A 10,587-nucleotide genomic window follows, 5' to 3' on the forward strand; every position below is an offset into this window, starting at 1 on the left:
TGGAAAGTCTTTTAAACCACTGGGAATCTTTCTGTTGAATTCAAAAGATGTTGGATCAAAGCTGAGTTCTTTAATCAATATATCTAAATTTACATTACAAAAAGCATCAATAAAAATGTCAAGCCATTAATCGCATTCATAATGTTTGGGGTTATTCTTGAGACAAGTGATACGTTATGACAAAATTATGCCAGGTAACTCTTGTCCCATGCTCCAGTTTCATCCAGGCACTGCTTAACACATTTGACAGAACTGGCATCTTCAATTCAAATGCAGATTTGTAGTAAGATGTCTTTAGCATACCGTAAACCCCACAATCAAGGCATCTACCTTCTACATCAATACACACATGCATTGAACAGGGAGACAAGACTGAACATGAGTCTACAATAGCATTTCTGGGGAATACTGCTTGGTACCTTCATGTGTGATGACTCAAATTCAATCCTAAATCTCAGATAAATCACTAATCTGTTGTGATCAGTAGCACCCCAGGCAGACACAGAAGTTCCTCAACCATCACTTGGAGAAAATTTCCGTAATTCCCAAACTTTATCCACGTTTCCTGACCAAGGTCAAAGAGATGAGATGAGACACATCACACCCTTTCAATAATCTTAACAAAAAGAGGACTGTGGAACAATCACACACAATCAAAAAATGATTTCTTGAAAAAAAAGAGAGGCATCAGCTGCTGCCGTCAACAACAAAATTAGTTCTCCTACATATTTCACCTACTTCAGTGACATTACTCCTAAAAAGATGTTCTTGAAAAAATAATGTAAGACCTCTCTAAGCATCAAAGGACTAAAATTACTGTAGAAAAAAAGGCCACGTACTATCCCTTTCCCATCCTGCTTTGACAGAATCTACATGAACCAAACACATGGATTTCTAAATACAGTGTAAACAGAAATTCACAGAAAAGGGGAGGAAAAATGATTTAGGCTAATCTGAATCAGACAGTGTAGAGAACTGCTATTGGATTTTGTGTATGATATTGTAGAGGCCAAAAATAGTATTATGATTAGATAATAAAAGGAACTATAAACTAAACTCCCCAAAACAAAACAAAATTAAATGAAACTAAACTAAACTAGAATCTCTGTGGAAGACCTATTAGATTTCCTTGTGTAACTTCCACCATTGACCCTTAAACTGTACACTCTTTCAGTTGCAAAGTCATTTGCAAACAAAAGTGTTGGGTGAGGAAGAAGTCACTAAGCATAGGCACCCAAGAGGAACCTTTTCAAAGTAAGAGATAAACAACTTCTATAAAACCATATTTAGGTGATTTATCTCAGGAATGAGAAACTTCATGGGGGTTTTATGTAAGTATTCCAGTCTCTTTACCCATCTGAGTTAACCCATGTGAAGAGTTTTTGGTAGAGATATCAAAGGATATTGAGTTTTTCTAAAAGACATTAGTCAGCATGGTCACTTTTTGGCATGGAAACAGGTATGGCATGAATGAAAGAACAGAATAAAAAGCATACAACTGAAAAGTCACTTAGTTCAGTTGTGTATTCTATTAACTGCTCAGTAAACTAGCTAACACTTGTAGTTCTGCATAAGCAAATAATAATTGTCAGTATTGACCATTAATTTTCCAGCAGCCACTGAATATCTTCCATTTAAACTTCAATGAGAATTTCTTCTCTTGTAAGAAATGGTTTCAAGTTTTACAAAGAAAGCAGATACTTCCACATTCAAATAAATTTTTATCCACATGAAGTTCAGAAAAAATACCAGTCATTCTAAAGAGGTTATGATGCCAAATGTGACATTTATTAAAGGCCTTTTTCTCTTTTATGAGCACTTCCTAAATTATTTAAAAAATGCCAATGATTCCTCTTGAGTTCAAAACTTTCATTTGCCAGAATCATACATTATTTATCCATTCAGAAATATCACAGTGACATACGTTTCCAGTACATTATCTTATCAAGGGGTGCAAGTCACTTAGAAGACAAAATCTTTAGTGCTGCTGTATGTTGACTTTATTTTAAAGGGGGCTGATGAATCCCTCATTGAGAAAAGCCCTCTGAATGGTACAGAAACATAAGAACAGCCCTAACACTGGTATTATCTAAGCAGAAAGCTCAGAGAAGATGCAGGTGAACTCAGTGAGCACAGGAGATATCTACACAGTGACTGCTCCTGTGGGACAGCTCAATGAGTTGTCTCTTTCTCTGGAGCTCCCCCAGGAGGGACCAAGCCTTTACACAGCCCCTTACTCAGATCCACGGCCAAGGAAGTGCAAGCTTGCCTTGGGGTCTGTGTCAGCATAGGTTAAACTGCTGGGCAGGGCTGTGCAGGTCCACCCAGGTAGATCAGACTAAGGCCACTCCAACTGTGTACCACATTCTGCACCTGTTTTGAAAATATTGGCAATTGTATATAACATTAAACTTCCTTGGTTTTTTTCAGGATTTCCTCCTAACACCCCTAGTTCCCACACTAGAATCAATTTTCTTTGTTACGAGTCTTTGAGTTTAGGGGTGAAAGGATGAACAGTGGTCTTTGTTGTTGGGTTTGCTTGGTTACTTGAGTGTTTCACCGACCTGTCTCTCTGTATGCACTTCATTTGTAATACTACCTGACATAACACTGTTGGGCCAGGGAAGCAGCATAGACCTGTGAAATTAGTCCAGGTGGCTGACCACCAGGTTATTAAACCAACCAAAGTCTTTTAGGTGGTTAGAAGGAGAAAAGGACTATCAAAGAGGGATCCAATGTGCGAAAATACATCCAATAAGGGTGGAGATTTTTAGAAAAAATAGGTACATATGCTTATCACCTGTGACTGACTTACAAGTTTCTTGTGGTGGATGGTTAATGCAGATGTAATTTGGTGAACAACACAGCTGACAGAGTCTGGATTCCTGCACATTTGTGATACAACTGATCTATTAGTCAGCTATGAAGGGCAAAGGCTGACTGAAGTTTTCCCTACAGCTGGGATGTTCACTATATTTCCCTCTTGCTCAGAGTCTGGTCTCTAAAAAGGATCGAGTTTTTGTCTCAGTGGACTCTCTAGAAAGGTACTGTATATAACTATTTTATTCAAACTTTGAGGAAATTAATATCTCTCAGATCTTTTCCTCCCTGCCAACTATGGCTGAAATTGGCTGGGGCTTCCAAAGTTATTAAGGAGTCTCCAAAGTTATTAAAGAGAGAGGGGCATGAACATGGTAATTGCATAAACTGCTGCATGAAGAAAACCAAAGATCATAATCATGGCCCAGAATGGAGAGATGGTTTTCTGTCCCAGTGGATAGAGGGTAACATTCAAGGAATATGTTTGTCATGCAAAATTACTCTTTTCAGTCATATGAGGCACAGAACCAGCTGGGTTCCATGCCTTCACCAGCAATATCAATGTAACATAGCAGGGCACTTAGTCCTTTTGGCATGCAGTAAGTGCATCCTGCCAATTACATTTGGCAGCTGCCACTGGATTCATCCTTGACAAAGAATAACAGACAACCTGACTCAGGGAATTGCTGGTGGGACATAGTGACTTTTGCCTTTAGGTGACCTGAGCAAAGCAGGTCTACAGTTTGCTTTCTTGTTGGCTCACAAAACACTTGAGCAACATGCAGATCATGAGCTATTCATTCAAGTGCAATTCTCAGTCTAGATGATATTATATGGCCAGAAGCAGGGTTGTGCTGGCATCAAGGCTGCTAGCTATGCTGACGTTCAAGCTGTGAAAACAGGTGAGTCAGTGGGAGCAGTGCAGCAAATCTAGTTTGTACTGCAATAGAGCAGTGGGAACCTGCAAGGATACACTTCCTTCCTCTGCCTGAGAACTATCAGGGAGATCAGGAGGTAACTAGTAACTGATCTAGTGACTTTCAAAGTTGTGAAACATCTGGAAAGAAAGCTATAGTATCAATTAAGTGGTACTCTCACAGGTGGTAATAGTCCCACAAAAGTCATCAGCACTAATTACATGAATGAGAATCAATTATTTTAATTCAAAAGTTTAAAAAATACAACTCCGGAGTGAAGTGTGCTGGTGGCCACTCATTTTGGTCCATCCTCAAGATGGTTAGTGCTGCCAGCAAACTGCTTGCTCTCCCTCATTCACTGTAGGCAAGGTGATTGTGACTAGCTTAAATGGTACAACTGTCTGTTCAAGCAAACACAATGTGCAGCAAAATGTGAATGTTCACACGAATTCCTCCTTGGCAGAAGCCAGGAGCTGTTCTACAGAAAAGCAGTTGCAAGAGCTATACAAACAGCAACATCCAGCATTACTGGACCCAAAAGAGGATGCTTGCCCGAATGAAAACATAAGGCCAGAAGGAAACACCTGAGTTATTGAGTGTCCCCTGAGATCTCAGACAGTGCATTGTATAATCTCTTGCATATATGCATTGAGCTCCCCCTATTCCCAACAGAGTTTTTTCCTGAAATTGAATGTTTCATGATAATGTGCAAGTGCTGAACAATCAGCTACTAAAAATGTTCATTTAAGAGTCTGTATTAAATTATGATGATGAAGAGGTCACGTAAGATTTGTTATCATGATTTTTAGACTGTCATTCAGGTGGTTTCTAATCTAGGACAAAAGTGATCGAATAGGAAATCATCCATAAATTTCAAATAATTACTCTCGCTATGTTGCAAAAATTTAGTAGCAGATTGCTGTAAACCCTTAAAGATCAAAGAGGTAGAGATAAGGCCTCAAAAAACAGTCTGTAAATTTGTAATCATATATCCTTAAAGAACCATTTAGCACTACAGAAAAATAGACATTGCTCACTAAAAGGGGCAAATTAATCAGACAGCATTAATTCTAGTACTGTAGTTGCTAATGCAGTTTAATCTCTGTAGCCATGCTCCTGGTTACAGGGTACAGTATTTTTGCCCTTTTTTTAGAAGCCAATTTGCTAATACTGGTTTTAATGAAGACTACATATTAAACCATAAACAAGGTAGATCAGGTCCCAGCCAAGTGTCAGGGAAGTCTGATAAAATTTCTTGCAACAGAAAAGAAAGTGGACCTAGCTGAAATGTCTTCCATTAAAGTACTTAAAATTACAGGATAGCGTTTTCCAAGCAGTGTCAAATAAACTTGGAGCTTAGAACCTCATGAGAGTTAACTGGAATTCAGGTGTCTGTCTATTTTTGGCAGAAGGAAAAGTAAATTTGGACAAATCAATACCTTACCAACATTGACATCATAAATTCGAATATTTTTAAAATGCTATTCCATTGTGAATGAGATTCAATGCTTCGAAAATCAGGGAAAAAAGGGAAAAAGAAAGTGAAAATTACACAATACTACAAGACGTATTTGTATAATCCATCCTATGTGTCTGATGTAATACACTAAACATGAGAACCATTGTTTCCATCTATCATTCTCATAAATTAAGATAAGATAGTTCATCTGCAAAATGAAATGCAATCTCAGTCTGGATCCCAAGGCCCAAATGTGACAGAAAAAAAGAATTAGACAGACTTACTAGCAGACTTACTACAGTCTGATGAGTCATGCTGATTAAGTGGTAGCTGTAAGAAATCATATATTATTTTATCCATCCATTCATCTGTTCCATGTATAAATAAAGCATGTAATCTCTTTAAATAGATCTTTATAGTCTATTGCTTTCCAGAGGCTTTAAAACAAGCAATGACAAAAAGGCAAGTATGAAAATAAGACTGTCTTTACTTACGTGTTCCCCTAATAAAATTATAAAACACAGTACAAATCCAGAAAACACTGTGAAATTAATTTATTCTGACTTCTTTGAAAGTGATTGGATGTTTGGTCGCTATTTTCAGCAACAGCAAGCCAGGACATTTTCTTATAGTGAATCTGATCCCTGTAATTAATTACTGGGGTGTATTATTGCTGCCTTGATCTGATTGTACTATTTTAAGCAGATAGAAATTCTGTGACTCCGTCAATAAGATATAGAAACACAGACAATATGAGATTCATCTCATCTTAGATCCATTAATTTAGGAATCTACAATTTAGGTGAATACTACCAACTAGTCATCCAGGTTTCAGCTATAATGAATGGAAAAAGCAGATCTTCCAAAGATGGTGAGTGCCACCTATTTCAGAAAGGATGGGTTGTTCCTGCCTCCAGGTGCCTCCTTCAGCTCTCCTAATTCAGCCATGCATGCAGGTTAGGAGAGTGTTACCTCCTTGGGAAGTCATGATGCACTTGCTTTGGGAAAAGCAGCAGATGAATGAGAAGGAAATGATGGAACATCAGCCCCAGCAAGGTGCTGCTCAGGGGAACAAGGTGGTCAACGCACAACAGAGAGAGAGACCGAGCATGGGAAGAGGCGTGTGTTCATGCTCCACATGTTCCAATGATGAGCTGGTCTGCAAAATAGCAGTCGTACAGCTTCAGGCTACAGACCCTTAAATTTAGGTGCCCATCTTTTATGGAACAAAGGGATCTCTAGGCCTAGATTTAGTTTCCTAAACACAGGTAGATAATTAGTGCTGGATGATCTGTCCTGGGCTACCAAGATAGATGCAATAGATATAAAACAGGAACCTGTAATGGTTATGCTCTTCTGGACCAGCAGGTAGAGGTCAGGTGAGGTAAGCTAGGACATCCCAGTTGCCACTTGTTTGGGGGCATCTGAACCGAAGGATAGAGCTTCATTAGTTAAAATACGCACTTAGGAATGTATTTCCCATATCGATACCAATGCATGAAGATACATCTTCATCTGCACTCTGCATCTTACTTTAAAGGGTCCAGTGTCTTTTAGCTCTGTGCAGATACCTCATATAACCTCAGGCACCTCAACTAGGCCTAGACACCTGTGATAGTTTCGGTCTAGGCCTTCCTGGAGACCAACTTGTAACCAGGGAAGTACCCTATGCTCCCAGTATTCCATGCTATCCTTTACGTAACCAGAGGTATAAATGAGAAAGGAAGAGAAGCCTTCGCTCTCTTCTCTTCCAGTGAGGTTCAGGAACAGTAAGTCACCGCATTGGTCTCACTTGTCTGGAAGCTGAGGCCTGCAGCGACTGCTGTTGCCTGCCATGTGGGAGGTGGAGAGATTTGACTGTGTTTGGCGACCCTGCTTTCCTTGAGGGAAGTGGTGAGATTTCATTTTGCTAGTTCTTTATTTTGTTAGTTCCTAGGTTTTGATTGTGCATATCTGGTTTGGTTTTGTCCGGTTTTGTCCCTTTTCCCCTTTTCTGTTTCCTTTTTCTTGGGGAGGGTTGTACAAAGTATTCTCACTGTATATAACTGTGATACATGTAAAATATATATATTTTTTTGGTATAATTTGCTTGGTTTTGGTTTCTTTCAGTTTCTACAGTTTTTCTTTCCTTTACCCAAAAGGGGAGGGGAGGGAAAAGGCTTTTGCTAAGTTTTGGAGACTTGGCAGGAAGCCAGCTCGAAACTTGATCAACACCCATGTGCAGGCAACTAAACAGAGCCTTCTGTATCTGGTTGCAGAGATTTTCTCCCAGACCTATCAGTAAAATGTGAGGCACACCTTTGGAACAGAAGAGGTTATAAACGGTGTGACTGCACTGGCATAGCAATCCTGTTTGAGGTACTTGTATTGCCAGCACTTTGCAAAATGTAATTATATCATATCCATCTGCTTTAGCAGAAAATCAGGGGACCACTACTGTGCTGTGAAGGACAGTCCTACATCTTTAGTCGTTCTGAGATATCGGTGTTAAGTGACCTGTCTTCTAATCAAGGATGCGATGATACTGCATTTCACGCATAAAATCTGAGTGTACAAATTCATTCAACTGTCTTTAATTTGAAATATGGGCATTAGCAGTTGTACAATTTGACAGACTGATCATTTTTATGATGTGTCTCTTGGTATGGCCAATATTTTATCTCTTCATCACCTGCACTTAAATCTTCCTTGCCTTTGGATGCTGTGCATGTGCAATGTGTAATAAAGAAACAGAATTACCTCTCACCCCTGGAGAAGGTGATCCCTGCGAATCAGCACGGTGGCTATTGGCAGGCAGTACACATCATTTGCATTGTGGCTGCCTGTACCCTGCTTGACCTACATATGAATACTGCAATTCACCTAATCCCTACTGCTTGCCCAAAAAAACTCCAGTATAAAAAAGTATGATAATTACTGCTGCTGCCTGTCACAGGCATAGCATCATACCATAGTATTCATGAGAACTTATGCAAAATGGTGCTCAACTGACAGGAAAATTAAAGGGTTAATAAATTCAGACCCATTATTTTTCACTAACTGAACATGTAGGAAATAAAGGAGAGGTTTTCTTTTGGCAATAAATTAGCTCCCACCCTTCTTTTGTTTGTTATTACAGTCATGGTTCAAAGCCCTCTACAAAAACAAGGTCCCACTTTATTATAGGACAGTCAGGTTCAGAGCACAGCTTGCAATAAAGAAATTAGCAAACCAGAAGCTGCAATTCTGTAGAAACACTCAAAAACGAAGAGGATTTAAAGTGACAAGATCCAATTAAATTTAATTACCCAAGCTGTATTTTCATTTTAACTGACACTTTTTATTAGGGAGCCACATGCACTAAAGCTAGAAACCTGGGCCAAATTGCATCCCAGTAATACAGTTATCTTATGCAAAATTCTGAGTATCTAATTTTCTAAAATGAAATTAGAGACATGGGGTTTGTAAAAGGTTCTCTTTGTCTGATACTATAAGATGCTGTTTGCAATGTACCTAAACTACTGTATATCTATGCTACAGTAACACCTGATGTACCTAATAAAACTGATTATTGGGAAAAGGTTTTAGCACACCTTTATTATTTTTTAATATGGAAGTATTCAGTATAAATCAGAGGTTTAATCACTTCAGTATAAATCAGAGACTAAATAGCAAGGTTCAATTCAAATCTAAAACTCTTGAAAACTGAAGCATAAAATATGATTCTGACAAGAGAAAGTTATTTATGAATCTTTTAATTTTAAAATTAAACAGGCATATAAAGCTGGACCAAATGATAATTTTATCATCATCTTATTTGTTCCCATGGCAGAAAAGAGCAAAGAAGGGCTGCAGAGAACAAACCACTGTGACACACTTAGGAGTTCTTTCCATGCCTCTGATTTTAAACAATACATTGCAAAAATTTTGAAATAAAAAAATTGAAAAACACCAGGTGAGTCACTGAACAATTGATAAGAAAGCAAGAGAAGGGATATATTTATTTAAGAAGGTCAAGTCAGTGGGAACAGCCTAGTTTGAGACCTTTAGCATGAGGATTTAAGAAATGCATGAGATTGTATGGTGATCCTTCCATCCCGAGTGTTGAGTAGGATGTGCCAATGCCTTTGGTGGCTGTGAGTGGGAATATCACTGGTGTCAGCACCTCAGTGCCCACATCATGCCTGCTGGCAGCCCTCACAAGGAGTAGGATTAGCACTCCCCCAGGAGCAGGATAAAGAATGAGTGCACGCTGTCTCCCTTCCTTGGCTGGACCATAATTCCCCCATCAGTATAGCAATAGTCCTGCTCAGTCCCATGGAAGACCTGCACTGCTGTGCTCCCTCCAGCCATTCTTCACAGCCTCTCAGGCTGGTAGAGACATGCATGGATGGCATGAGGGCCTCTCCTGCCAGCAGCAACAAGACTCTGAAGGGCTGTTGCAAGGAGGCCAGGACCAACCACAAGCTCCCTCTTTTTTTTGCCTGGAGGAGAGGAGAGATGCTGAGGTGCCAGGCTTCAGAGGGAAAGTGCTTCCCCACATGAACTGTCTCCTTTACAGGTATGCACACAGCGTTACCAAGAGCATTACCACAAACTGCATTTGAGAAAGTGAAGTTGGCTCCCTTTTCTGTCAAGTACTGCTTCTAAACATATCAGGTTTCTAAGCAGAAGAGGGCTGTGCCTACAAAGGCTCTGTTTTGGTATAGGAGAAGGGAGAGGAAGAGACTGGGATAGAGTCCCAGACTTTTATTTGTAAAGTGTGAAAATAAAGAATTCAATTACCTCATGGGAGTGAATTCAGAGCCAAAAACTTATCTGTAATCTATTTAAAGAGTGGAATTAGGTGCAGCCACAGTCGCATGGCTCTCCACGCAGTTTCTCTATCATTCCTCTTTGTAACTTTTCAGCTTAATTTCCTGTGAAGACAGTAAAGAATGTGGGTATTAACACCTACCAGAACAAACATGGTGGCAGACCTGTTGGAGTGGCTCCAGAGGAGTGCTGCAAAAATGATCACAGGGCTGGAGCACCTTTCCTACAAAGACAGGCTGAGAGAGTTGGGGTTGTTCAGCCTGGAGGAGAGAAGTCTCTGGGGACACCTTATAGCAGCTTTCCAGTACCTAACAGGGGCCTACAGTACCTAACAGTACCTGCAGGGGCTGCAGAGGGAGTTTTAAAAGAGCATGTAGTGATACAACAAGGGAGAATGGCTTCAGACTAAAAGAGGGTAAGTTTGGATTAATACAAGGAAAAAATTCTTTACTGTGAGGGTGTTGAGGCACTGGAAGAGGTTGCCCAGAGTAGCTGGAGGTGTCCCATCCCTGGAAGTGTTCAGACTGTATAGGGCTTTGAGCAACCTGGTCTAGTGGAAGGTATGATTCTACTAATACCTTAGCACTCTTCTCTACC

At 39.8% G+C, this 10,587-nt stretch overlaps 1 long non-coding RNA gene across 2 annotated transcripts; it reads left to right on the forward strand.

The window, feature by feature from the left end:
- The first annotated feature begins 6,607 nt into the window (after positions 1-6,607).
- On the forward strand, positions 6,608-9,112 carry LOC127479704 (uncharacterized). 2 transcript variants are annotated; one of them, XR_007907656.1, is made up of 3 exons: positions 6,608-7,089; positions 7,455-7,554; positions 8,950-9,112. It is a non-coding gene; the product is annotated as an uncharacterized LOC127479704 (long non-coding RNA). The 2 variants fall into 2 exon arrangements; XR_007907655.1 differs by having other exon boundaries at positions 9,008-9,112.
- The last annotated feature ends 1,475 nt before the right edge of the window (positions 9,113-10,587 follow it).

This window comes from Manacus candei, unplaced genomic scaffold (genome assembly GCF_025592945.1).
Source record: "Manacus candei isolate 608988 ecotype Guabito, Panama unplaced genomic scaffold, ASM2559294v1 h1tg000069l, whole genome shotgun sequence".
In the NCBI taxonomy this organism is placed as follows: Eukaryota; Metazoa; Chordata; class Aves; order Passeriformes; family Pipridae; genus Manacus; species Manacus candei.